This window comes from Sturnira hondurensis, unplaced genomic scaffold, assembly GCF_014824575.4.
Source record: "Sturnira hondurensis isolate 20B ecotype Veracruz unplaced genomic scaffold, ASM1482457v3 Scaffold0000648, whole genome shotgun sequence".
NCBI classification, from domain to species: Eukaryota; Metazoa; Chordata; class Mammalia; order Chiroptera; family Phyllostomidae; genus Sturnira; species Sturnira hondurensis.
In genome coordinates this window covers 13006463-13019982 of record NW_028073279.1, presented here as the reverse complement: position 1 = coordinate 13019982, position 13520 = coordinate 13006463, and the positions used below count along the sequence as shown (strand labels likewise).

The 13520-nt window shown below is 37.1% G+C and overlaps 1 long non-coding RNA gene across 1 annotated transcript in view; it reads right to left on the bottom strand.

The window, feature by feature from the left end:
• Positions 1-224: 224 nt before the first annotated feature.
• LOC118985658 (uncharacterized) overlaps positions 225-13520 on the bottom strand; it is an 88421-nt gene continuing 75125 nt past the window's right edge. Inside the window, exons 2-3 of the long non-coding RNA XR_005066165.1 lie at positions 4414-4480; positions 225-321 (exon numbers count right to left, since the gene is read on the bottom strand). This is a non-coding gene — a long non-coding RNA (uncharacterized LOC118985658). The remainder of the gene's footprint in view (positions 322-4413; positions 4481-13520) is intronic.

Below are 13520 nucleotides of genomic sequence, written 5' to 3'. Positions count from 1 at the left end.
TCTCTCAAATGGACACAATAGCATTCCATAATTTTTACCTTCCTTCTTACAAGAATAAGAATATTACATGTATTTCAGGATACATGAAATATAAAAGTGCTTTGTAAAATCTAGAGTATACAAAATAACTATCCAATAAATATTTTGAGTAAACACTAAAGAACATATTTGGCTATATAACAAGTAATGTGAAAAATGGGGAATGGAGATACCTGCCTTCAAAACCAATGATCTCAGCCATACTTCTCACTGAGGCAACTCCATGAGACAGGATGTGGTGCTTTTCCAGAAGGACTCTACAAAGAATATGCAACAGCTGACCTATAATAAATTGAAAATAACCTAAGCAAACAGCTAAAATACATTCTTTATATTAAGTTTATTTTATTCAATAATACCCAGTTCTTTTCTTCCACCTTTATTATTATTGACCTTTTGTCTTTCTCTCATATATTCTAGCATTGCCCATCCAATCTGAAAACATAAACTTGGTAGTCTCTTGCTTCCAACTTAAATTCCCTTTCTTGAGTGCAATTCATATTACCTTGAACAGAATCAAATTTTTTCTTGAAAACAGAAATTCTATGAGAGAACAGAAAAAGAAGAAGACGGAAAAGAGGTAGAAAGTTAATCTGGCAGAATTCCACTCTAGCATTGGCAAATTTTCTCAAGAGTGAATGCAGGCCGACACCCCAGTACCAATCCAGCCATTCCATTTGTAGCTCAGGACAGGCTGGAGGAAAGAGGTGAGGGTGGACAGCAGAGGGAGTGTTTGCAGTTATAAGAGAAATAGATTTGCCCAGAAGTGACTGGTCACAGAAGTTAAATACCAGGTATGCAAAGATATACCTATTTCTGTGATTCAAAAATATATCTACAGCTGGTGATTTAACATTTATGGATTTGATATTACAGGGAGATTGTGCTCATTCCTGCTTCTCACAGCTGCCAACAGAACAGACTGACTTTTACCCTTGATCACTCATTTACCTTGATCCCTGAGGCACGAGAGATTGTGATGTGTATATACATAGGTGAAATCTGTACACGTTACTTATTTTTTGAAGTTAGTACTTTTGCACTGTGAATAAGATCATGTTTTGTGGCCTGGTCCTGTTCTGTATAACTTACAGACATTTAAAATAAATAACTAACTATAGATACATCACTTGTTCAAATGATCTAAGTTGAACATTGAAGTCAAGGATTATCATTTAGGTATTGACTTTTGAGAATGGATATAAAAAAGCTCTTCAAAAGCTTGACTGGGCCCTCTGGACTCTCCTGTAGTCCAGCCAGCCATCGCTCTGGTCCACAGCTGCACTGCTGCATATGTTGTGTTTAACACGTGCTGTGAAACAATGATGGGTGTGTTTTACACTCCATAGGACATACAGCTTTTATTTGTTCTAAATAAGTATCTGATTGTGTCCAGTCCAGTGGATTGTTCATACAAAATGCCTCAAGGCATGAAGTCCCTTTTTTAAAAAGGCTCAAAATATACACACATTAGTATTATAAAGTTTACATGATCTAAGAGCTTGGACATGAATAGGAAGTCTCTTTGCTTCCAATGACTGACTGAGTGCTCAGCTTTCCCAAGATAGGTAAACAGGTATTTGTTGTGACGAGAGACTCATGTTCTGAGGAAGCCCTGGTCAGGCTAACAGCTCACCTTACTAATAGTTACTGTCTCTGCTATTGTAAAACAAAATGACCTATGCATTATTATGGAGTCAGAAGCAGAGATGGGAGATTCCAGGTTTCTCAGATGACCTTCCAGTCCTTTTGGATATAATATACTTGGGGGTATAAGGGAAGGACACATTGGAGGTGGCATTTAGGAAAACCCATTTTGCCATACACATGTGTGTATATTCTAAAGGAAATGGAAGCCACATGTTTCTGATTCATTTACATGTAATTCATCAAAATATAATTTTGTAAAAGGTATTTAATGTTCAAGAAACATGCCAAAAGTATTTATTCTTACAAATACTTTTTTTCCCCAAAGGACCAGCTGCATTGAGGCATCTGTATAAGAAGTTATCCTTTTAAAATGGAACTGGTTTCAACATCTCAAGCACATTTTAAACTTCCCAAGGGCAGCCTGGCATGATAGAAACAGCACAGACTTTGGAGTTGACTTGGATTTAAAATCAGGTTGGTCTTTTGTTAACCTTCAAATAATATATTTCTATGCATTTTTTTTGTTTAGAGTCTAATTTGTGCTGGGCAGGAGATGCAATATTGACATGGGGATATAACACTTGACAACTGGAATAAATAATATCCTTCCTGTCATGATGTAGTTACTTAACTTATCTGAACCCATATTTTTTATTTCGAGAAATGGAGATAAAAATGCTCATCCTAAATGGTCTTCAGGAAAATCATTCAGAGCAGACTCATAGATAGAGAAGACAGAACAATAATTGACAGAGGGGAAGGAGTTAGAGGGCCTGGGTGAAAAAGGTAAAAGGATTGAGTAGTACACAATGATAGTTACAAAATAGTTTCAGGGATGCAGAGTACAGCATAGGGAATACAGTCAATAATATTGTAATAACTGTGCATGGTGCCAGGTGGGTACTTGAAGTATCAGAAAGAACACTTGTAAAGTATGCCATTGTCTAACCACTATACTGTACACCTGAAACTAATACAAAACAATATTGAATATAAAATGTAAGTGAAAAATATATTTTAAAAAGTAAAAAAAAGAAAGAAAATCATTCAGCATGAAACATAATGTCTGACATGCTAAACACACTCAGCAAGTTTTCTTCCGTTTCAGTCCCTTCCTTTTGAAGCCACTTCCCCCTTGAATCTGTCTGCAGAGACACCCTCACACAAGGCCCCTCCCTGCCCTCAAGTACCCACAAAGACCAAAAGCATCAGAATGCTTCACCTATATTTGGCTCATTATCCACTAGGTAAAAGCGGTTCCTTTCTCTGCAATGCAAACAGTATGCTTTAAGCTGGGACTAAATGACAATTTGTGCTGGGGATGGTGGGGTGGGGGAAGCAGAAACTCTGGAGTCAGGGCAAATCAAACTTGAATTTGGATTTACCATTCTCAACTTTTTTTTTCATCATAGCCAAGTGTCTGAGTTTCTGTAAAATAGGATTAAAATGACCTAATGCGCTGTATTGTTGTGACAAATTAAATGGAATAATATATGGAAGGTGCCTGGCTCAACAGTGGCGGATCTTAACTACTGCCATTAAAAGTAAATCAAAATGCCTCATTTTAAGGGTTTAATGTTCAAAACCACAATATTGTAATTTTCTTGATAGATCATAGCCTGTTAAACACTTGAACAGTAAGCAACCCAATAAATGCATCAAGTCCACCCACAAAATATATATACATATACCCATAGAGACTTTTGAAGACACCCAAGCTTAAATCTCTGTAACAAGAATGCAAATACATGGTAAGTGACTTGCTATTCACCCCTTAATATTTCCATTGCAGCCATGAATAATTAACCATAGAAAACTTTTTCACTCAGCATATGCTGCCTAAAAACCTTTCTCTCAGCACTTCATGCAGCCACTGCAAATCATTTGGAGCAGGCAAGTATGGTATCCCATTTGCACCCCTGACGTAATTCATCGAACAGTTAACATGATCCGCTCTTCTAAACCCTCAAGTGTATTCACCAGGCATTTATTTAGCATTTACAGGGTATCTGGCAATTGAATCAAAAGTAAGCAATGACCCTGTCCATCAGGAGTACTACAAGGCAGAATAAGTAATTGCTAGAGATATGAATTACTATAGGAAAGAGGAGCACTGAATAATTAAAGAAAAGGTGGGCTTATTATTTTGTTCACTCTATCCAGAGTGCCTAGAACAGAACAAGCAAATTATAAAGATGAAAAACTTTCTTTTGAGAAAATGAATGAGATGAACTTGCTAAGCACCCTATTGTCTTGATTTAAAATGTATTCATTTAGAGAACAATGTATACTAAGTATGAAAGTTGGAGAGATCAAAAGGAGAGCAGCAATTCAGATGGATTTTGAAAGCTAAGTCCCTCACTGCCAGAGAGAAGGAAGACATTGAAAGCAGAAGAGATGACCTGAACAAATACTTACAAGTATGAAGACTCGAGGCCTAAATATGCTTTATGGTTTTTACAGATTTGGAATAGACGCCTAGCTCAGGCCACCTCCCATGCTTGGGCAGACAGAAAAATAACAATTCTGGTGGCCAAGTGGAATACAGAGCTAGGTCAAAGGAAGGTGGCAAGGGATGCCAAAGGGAGAAGCTGCTGCTCTTGATATTTTAGGCTTTACTAATGCTGTTTCTCCCAGCAGTCACTGCTCCCTGCTTGATCATTAGCACCAGAACGTCTTGTTTGTTTCCACCAGACGGAAGTAATATACAATTATGCAAATTACCTTAACTCCAAATACGGAATCACAGGCCAGTCAATAATGTTGATGCATTATGAAAGGGCAGCTCCTCCTGGAAGAAATAACACGAGGAGCCGATCATAAGCAAACATTTTGAAGCCTGCAGAGGACTGGTCCCTGCAGCGCAATCTATTATCATATTTCCACATAATTAGTTTGTTTTCCACTTGAAATCAGAAAACGATTCGACATCGCCTTCCCTGCCTCAGGATGGAAGAGCATCCAGTGGAATTCTCCTGCAAAGGTTCACATGGTGAATAATTAGTGAGAATCAGTCTGTGGAAATTAAAGTTTGGAATATTGTAGAGCTCATGAATAGTGCATGGGACAACTGGGTGGAGGAAGAGGAGAGGGCACTTCCGTGGTAGGCAAGCATAGATGACTGCTGGCAATCCGATTGTTAATCAGTGCTGCACAAGCCAGAGGGTTGACTATGGCTATAGGCTGTGCAGAAACACTGTCCAAATTTACAGGCAAGATAAAGAAACATTTTTAAAGACACCTGGATCTGTGTTCACTTTCAGTCATTTTTATTTGGGTGGAATGCCCTGGGATCAGAGGGTTTTTCTTCAGTTGATGCTGATGGCACTAACTACTTCAATTCTTGCCACTGCCCTGTGTCTTCAAATTTTCTTATTGGCATTTTACTGACAGGGAAACTGGGACTTATAAGGCATAGGGGTTGCCTGCAGTCACCAGCTGCTAAGTGGAGGCACTGAGATCAAAAGGTGTGTCTACCAAAACCCAATAGCTTAAGGGTAAATAGTGAGTGGGCTGAAATCAAACTGAGGTAGATTCAAGTTTTTAGTCAAGCTAAGTATCAGTTTCCTCAAATCAAGGGCATATGATAAAGGTATATAATTTATTAAACTGTCTACAGGTTACAACAATAGTACATGTAATTCCTTCACACAGTATCTGGCACATAGAAAGACACACTGAGTTATACTCATAGAAAAATAGTAAAACAACTTCTCAAAGATTACTATGAGACTAGAAAATATAGGCGTCTCATCATACCTTGGAAATAATCCCCTCAAATGAATTCAAGGTCAAGTTATAACTCCCTGCCTCCTATAGCACTATGAATGTGGGTTTTTCAAGTTTCTACTAACCTGAAAATAAATTTCAATGGAAAATTTGCAAGGGATCAGGGTTAATGTCTACAACTTATTAAGTGACTGAAAAAATGGGACAGCAGGAACACACAGCAGGGGGGCATTTTTTAAGAAGTAGAAAGCAAAGATTTTTTTTTGTACATTATAGAGTGGTTTTATTTTCCATGGCTATAGCACACTATTTAGCACAAATATTTAGCAATAGTTGCTTATGATTACCAGAACAATATGGTCACCAGAGTTGAAAATACAGTAAAAGTAAAAGAAATGGAACATTTTTTCAAAGGAAAAAAATTAGTACAGTATACTTTCTTTTTTTCCAGTTATAAATTTAAAGCTTATTATAGAAGTAAACTACATAGAAGTAGAAAGAAGAAATTCATTGTAAACTTAAAGATCTTCCTTGTTAATGTATTTGACATTTTGGTTGTTTTCTTCCCATATTTTCTCTGGACACATTTTTCATAATTGTTGTCATAGTCTATCTGCCATTTAAATTTTTATTTTTTCTTAAAATGGTAACATAAATGTTTTTACAAAGGTTCTAAGAGCCTGAGAATTTTTAAAGACATAATCAATATACTGACTATTAATTGCTCTCAAAACAAAGAATTGTTTTTCAATTCAAAGATCATCTTTTGTTGCTTTATCCGAGAGAGTGGTTTCCAATCCAAGTGCACATTTGCCTCTCAGTCATCTGTTGGATTTGGAAGAGGTTTCCAGATTGAGTTGAGAAATGGTCATTACAGTTAAGCTGCAGCCTCAATCTTAAAAATGAATGAATGGATCCAGTCCAGTCCTTTGGCTGAGACCCAGTCTTTAAAATCCAGCAGAACAATAAGTATGTGGCTTTGCAGCCAGCTGGTATCAGACTTGGGCAGGGAGAGTGTCAAAATATTAGTGACTTTTTTTACATTTGTCAAAGCTGAGGCCAATACAAGAAATGCAGACAGCTTGCAAACGTGGGTTGGGTTGTACACCAAAGGGATTGTGTGTGTGTGTTTTTTTTCAAACTTGCCCACCGGATGTCAACATTTCCTTGCTTTCTGACTACATCTCAAGCAAAGACAGAGTGAAATATCTTTTACTTTGAATATGAAAACCACTGTAGATTTATCATCAACGCATCAGCCACTAATTTATTATTCCAGGGCAATGTACTCAGCTGGAATAAAGGGACCATCAGCATTTCCATGGCAATGCTTCCCTTTCTCTCCTTGGTTTTTAACTCATCTGCTTACTCAGTTGTTCCTGAACCTGGCAGGCAAGGTCTCAGTGGGAGAATAAATATATTTATACAAAATGTTTAAGAAAGGCTGCCCACATTGAGTTAGAAAAATAAGCATATGCTGGTGCTGTCTGGCACTCTTTTAGCAATTCCTGTATCTCTCCAAAAGAAAAAAAAATCTACAACCGAACATTTTTATTTTACTTTTAGAAGAAACACTGCTGGCAGCCAACGTGCAATATGGGCTTGATGGTTTTTTCTTTCTCTTTCTTTCTCCATCTTTTTCTTTGAAACACACACATGCACACACACAACTATATGAGACTAAGCTCATTGCTTTCTGAGTGAAGTAAAATCAATTATTCACGTGCATATGTAACTGAGGTTTCTCTTTCTGCATCTCCCTTCTTTACTCCTGAGATAAAAGTGGGCCGTTTCGCACATATGACCAGCTCATGTTCCGTGCAGCTAGTGAGAAACAGTGAGTTAGACTCATCGAGATCCGTCTCATCTCTTTCTATCACATGTGAATTGAATGAACTGAGGCACATAANTGCACACACACAACTATATGAGACTAAGCTCATGGCTATCTGAGTGAAGTAAAATCAATTATTCACGTGCATATATAACTGAGGTTTCTCTTTCTGCATCTCCCTTCTTTACTCCTGAGATAAAAGTGGGCCGTTTCGCACATATGACCAGCTCATGTTCCGTGCAGCTAGTGAGAAACAGCTAGTGATCCGTCTCATCTCTTTCTATCACATGTGAATTGAATGAACTGAGGCACATAAACCTTGCTAAGACTCAGTTTCCCCATTTGTAATGTGGAGACACTAAATATACGTTTAGGGATTTTGCTGCCTCAGATGAGACTCATCTTTCTTCAAATGAAGGATGAGGAGGAGAAGGAGCAGGAGGGGACTAACAAGAGGCAAGTGAAGAAGAAGGAGAAGAAGACGATGATGATGGCAGTGGGAGAGGCCCTCGAGCCACTAAGGATGATAACCCAAAGTTAAATAAATAACATTTCTACAATATTTACAGCTATGAGGCACTTGTATTTTCTCTAGGTCATTTAAGATTTACCACTTTCTTGTGAACTAGTTGTTATTTTTAAAATTACTCCCATTTTGCTGATGTGAAAACAAGCTCTGAAAGGTCAAGCAACTCACCCCAAGATATTGTATTTTGAATGACCAGACACAAAGAAAATAATAATGGTGATGTTTGACAGTGTTGAACTTTATACCTAAATCTTGAGCTCCTGGAAAATGTAATTGGTTGAGAAGACCTTTTATGTTTTTGAAAAGGGCTTACTGCAAAGAACCAGCTCTGTTTGACTTACCATGACTCATGGATGACCGCCTTACTGATTTATGAAAAGAACAGATGTAAGCCTTCCAAATTCCCATTCTTTATCTCATACAGAATTAGCCTATTTCTTTCCACTGACCAATCTGGATAAAATGCCCGTAACTTGCCTTGGCCAAACTTTACTCATGGATCCGTGTAACTTTAGTCCATCAATGAGCATGGAACAATCCCTCATTAGTGGCCCCTCCTAAGAATCAGCTGACTTTGGTGGTTCTTACTCCTCCTTGTAAACAAAAATTTCTCTTCTGTCTGAGGTGCTTGCAGATCTATCATCCAAGACTTCTCTGCAGTGCCATAGTCTCACTTTTATTGTTATAATATTCTTTTCAAATAAAGCCTTTTATTGGGTTAGCCAAAAAGTCTGGTTAGTTTTCCCCACAAAATAAATGATACAATTTTCATTTCCACTAATAACTTTATTGATTTGGATATTTTTAGTACGTCAGCTATCTTTGGTGTGGTATAACATCGATTGTTCTCAATTAATGTCTCAACGTGTCACTATTCACTTCAACTAGTTTACCCCACTGGGGAGCAATGTCCAGCAAGCAATCTCCAACACAATACTTCACAAACCACTTTTGACACAGTTGTTCAATCACACCACCTTCTCCATACACTGTGTAAATTTTTGTGTGTTTCAATGTTTTTTTTAAATAATAGAGCATAATATGCTGAAAGTGTTATTATTTTCTTCCATCTTCAATATTATATAAAAAGGCTATACAAAAATTCACCAATTTTGGTGTTTTTTTTTTAAATGCTCACTAACATGACAATTGTTACAGTACAATGTGAAGTGCTACTGGAGCCATCGTATGGGGAAAAAACAAAAAAGCTTTTTGGCCAGCCCAATATTACCTAAGTCCATATTTATTTTTTGTTTGACATGTTAGTAATAACATTAAAGATTGTTAACATATGTGTAGTACTTAGAACTAATCATTTTATACGAATAATAACCTATATTTGTATGGAGCTATTTTTTAATTCTTCCTTAATAATCCCTGCTTTGAAATAATTCTTCATCATTAATAGAACAATTACTGCTCCATTTGAAAACTAAAACCCATCAGGATGAAAACTTCACAGAATCTAGGAAGTAGAAATGAAGTGGGTAATTCTGGACGAGAACATAAGCCTTCTTCTTTCATTTTCTGCTTGAAAACAAGCCAGGCTTGGCTTATACCAATTCGAAAAAGGCCAGTCCTTTGTGGATTGATGATAAAGGTAATGAAGCTTAAGCTGTAGGACTCTTAATTTACACAAATCACTTCCAAAACCTAATTTTGACTCATAATTGTTATTTTTTATTTTCTTTTAGAAAGCCCCCACCAACTGTATAATCTTCAAGCACCATAAAGCCCTTGAGAATAATGTTATATTTTGAGAAGCATACTCACATATATCTACCCTCGAAAAACCACCCTTCCCAGGCAGTACAATGCCAGAATTTCCAGATAGTTTTTTTTATTAAGGCCCTGAGTTTCACAAAGTGTGTTTTGCATGTAATGCTGATTTAATGAGGCATTAATAGGTGATCCACAAAAAGAGAATTTATTCAAACACAGAAAAAATCATTAAGTTTAAAAAGTTAATATTTTAAACCTGCATGATTCCTCTGAGCCTTTAATATATTAACCAATATAGTGATACTCAAGAATTCTTTTTTAATAGAACAACTCCTTGCATTAACATCTCCAAGAACCCTCTAAAAAATGCTGGATTCAGAAACTGCATCTCCAAGGAACCTCTGTTTAAAACAAAAGATACAGTTCATGGTCACTAAGATAAGCTAATAAAGGTTTTTTACTTTAGAATAAATCAATTAAACACATGGATTTTTATGTTCTTTTTTTTTAAAAAAATATTTTATTGTTGTTCAGTTGTTCAAGTGTAGTTGTCTGCATTTACCACCCCTACTTCCCCCAACTCCAGCCATTGCCACCTCCCTCTCTTGCTTCCATGCCTCCCCCTTGGTTTTGTCCATGTGTCCTTTATAGTTGTTCCTGAAAACCCTCCCCCTCTTCCCCCCATTATTCCCTTCCACCTCCCCTCTGGTTACTGTCAGATTGTTCTTAATTTCAATGTCTCTGGTTATATTTTGCTTGATTGCTTGTTTTGTTGATTAGGTTCCACTTAAAGGTGAGATCAAATGGTATTTGTCCCTCACTGCCTGGCTTATTTCACTTACCTCTCCACTTCCATCCATGCTGTTTCAAAGGGTAGGCACTCCTTCTTTCTTTCTGCTGTGTAGTATTCCATTGTATAAATGTACCAGATTTTTAGGCTCTTAGTGAGACCCTAATGGCATAGAACACCAGAAAAAGGTCAATTTGCATAGGTAGTCAGTGAGGACTTTGAAGTCAGGTGATGCCTTTGAGAGCAGGCTAGGTGGTACCCCAAGGTATGCAAAAGCACTTTGTCTATAACAAGAAGCAAGCTAAGACACAGGGCAGTTGAGTGACAGAAGTCCTTCAAAAAGAAGAAAGAGATGGGTTCAGTAGACGTCGACGTCTCCCATTGAAGAGCAATAACTAGTATGTACACACTTTTTTAATTAAAAACTTATTTTTTAAGATTACCATTTGCTTTCTTATCATTAAGCAGCTGTGGTTTGGGGAAATAGCACTGGATTTTCAACCCAAAGATACAATTTTGAATACCAGCCTCTCTACGTCTAACTTGCATTAAACTAGGGAGATACTTTACCTCCCTACACCTGAGTTTCCCCACTTTGAATGAGGAGACAATAAAATACACCTCAGAGAGGGCTGTAATTCATTTACATTCTGCCCGTGAAAGAGTAAGTTCAGAAACTGACATAGAGCAGGACACTCAAAATACATGTGTTGCATCTGAACTACAACTCTGGGAGGTAGGTATTTTTTAACGCCCAGTTTATAGATGAGGAAACAGAGTCTCAGAGAGGTTAAATTCCCTGTTCAATATTATTCAGCCAGAGAGCAGATGAACAGAAGCTGAAACTGTGAACTATTGATTTTGAATCTTGGCTCTTTCTATATGCCATGTGATTTCCTTTCTAAGTTTGCCTTGGGACACTCCTGGAAAGAAGTTGTGAAGTAGCTAGAGGATGGCTGGAGATATAATCTGGATCTCCTCATAAAAAGGATCAAAACTGGTCATCTGACATATTAGAAACCTAAAGCATAAAGCCCAAAGTACTGAGCCTCTGAATTGGTAGAGCTGCTATGGAATACAGTATGGAGATCCCTAAAAAAAAAAAAAAGAATAGAGTTACCATATGAACTANAAAAAAAAAAAAAAAAAAAAAACAACAATAGAGCTACCATATGAACTAGCAATCTTTTTTCTATCTCTCTACCCCCCAAACTGAAAATATTTATTCATAAAGATATATGTACAGCTAAATTCATCACACTCTTATGCACAGTAGCCAAGACATGGAAACAGCCTGTGTCCNGGAGATATAATCTGGATCTCCTCCTAAAAAGGATCAAAACTGGTCATCTGACAGATTAGAAACCTAAAGCATAAAGCCCAAAGTACTGAGCCTCTGAATTGGTAGAGCTGCTATGGAATACAGTATGGAGATCCCTAAAAAAAAAAAAAAGAATAGAGTTACCATATGAACTAGCAATCTTTTTTCTATCTCTCTACCCCCCAAACTGAAAATATTTATTCATAAAGATATATGTACAGCTAAATTCATCACACTCTTATGCACAGTAGCCAAGACATGGAAACAGCCTGTGTCCTTCAGTGGCTGAATGGATAAAGAAGATATGGTTTGTATACACAGTGGAATACTACCCAGCCATAGGAAAAGATGAAATATTGCTATATGTGACAATGTGGATGGATCTTGAGGGTATAATGTTAAGTGAAATAACACAGATGGAAAAGGACAAGAACCACATGATTTCACTCATGGCAAATATAAAACAGAAAGTAACAAACAAACAAAACAAACTCACAGACACAGACAACAGAATAGTGGTTACCATAGAGAGAGGAGTTGGGGGGAGAATGAAGAGTGTAAAGGGGGTCAAGTATATGGTGACAGAAAGAGACTGGACTCTGGGTGGTGAGTACAGAATGCAAAAATACAGATGATGAGTCATAGAATTGCACACTTGAAACTTGTATAATATTATTAACCAAAGTTAATCTAATAAATTGAATTTTAAAAAAGAAAGGCATCCCACGACCTTGTTCGACCTACTTTCCTAGATATATTCCTTGCTACTTCATCACCTTACACTTTGAGCTCCAATTATATTAAGTTGTATTTTCCAAAATATACCTGCTGTTTCACAGTTCTTTGGATTTGTTCATGCTGCATAAACCACCCTTTTCCTCCCCACTATTTTTAACTAAGATAATTATTACTCTTCATCATTCACTTTAGGTGATGCCTCCTACAAGCTTTCTCTGACCTTCCTGGGCTGGGTTTAAGGCATTACCTATTTGCTTATATAGCAACCTGCCCAAACCTCTATCAGCACTGATCACACTGAAGTATAATTTTGGTTTATATGCCTCTTCACATTTTATTGCAAGAAAGAAAAGTCTATTCAAATTCCCTTAAGGCCTTACTGAAATCCAAAAAGAAAAATAAACAATCAGGTCTCAGGACATCAGGAGTAGTCCTTCCCAGAGATTACAACAGGAGGAACTCATGGACATCTGAGTTTGACCATTTATATAACTCTGTGCTAATTCCCTCAGTATTTGTGTCTTTACTTCAAACTTTTAATAAGGAGAAACTGACACCACAAGATCAGGTGTCTACACATAGACCAATAGCTGAGTCTAGAATGGGAGACAAACTGTTATTGACACCTGACCCATCCCTTCATCAGGAATGTGGGACACTTCCAAGGAGTGTGCTGGGACCTTGATCATGTAAGCTAGCGATGGAGAGCTCCTCAAGAATAGGGACAGTATCTTAACCAACTTTATATTCCTACTGGCTAGCATAGTGAGAGAACATTGTGGATGCACCATAAATATAAATAATGAGAGAGATGACTTTTACTATTTAGAAATCCTGCAGCCTCATTGAGTCCGACCCCCATCACTCCAAATAGATGAGACCTTGAGTTACGAGAGATTAATTTCATTTGGCCATTGGGCAGGAGTGCTCACTAGGCAATTTTTAAATGCAAATCCAATTGTGGATTGCTCACAAGGTAATTTTGCTTTATTTTCTTCTTTTTTTGAAGGAATTGACTAGGATGCAATTCCAAAGGATAATGACCACAACCAGTTATATTAGAATGTCAGATATAAAGTAGAAGTAATTATCTGTCCTTCAAGAAAGTCTTGATGTATGGAGCCAAAAGCCCATTATATAGTCCATTCATCAACATTTATTCAATACC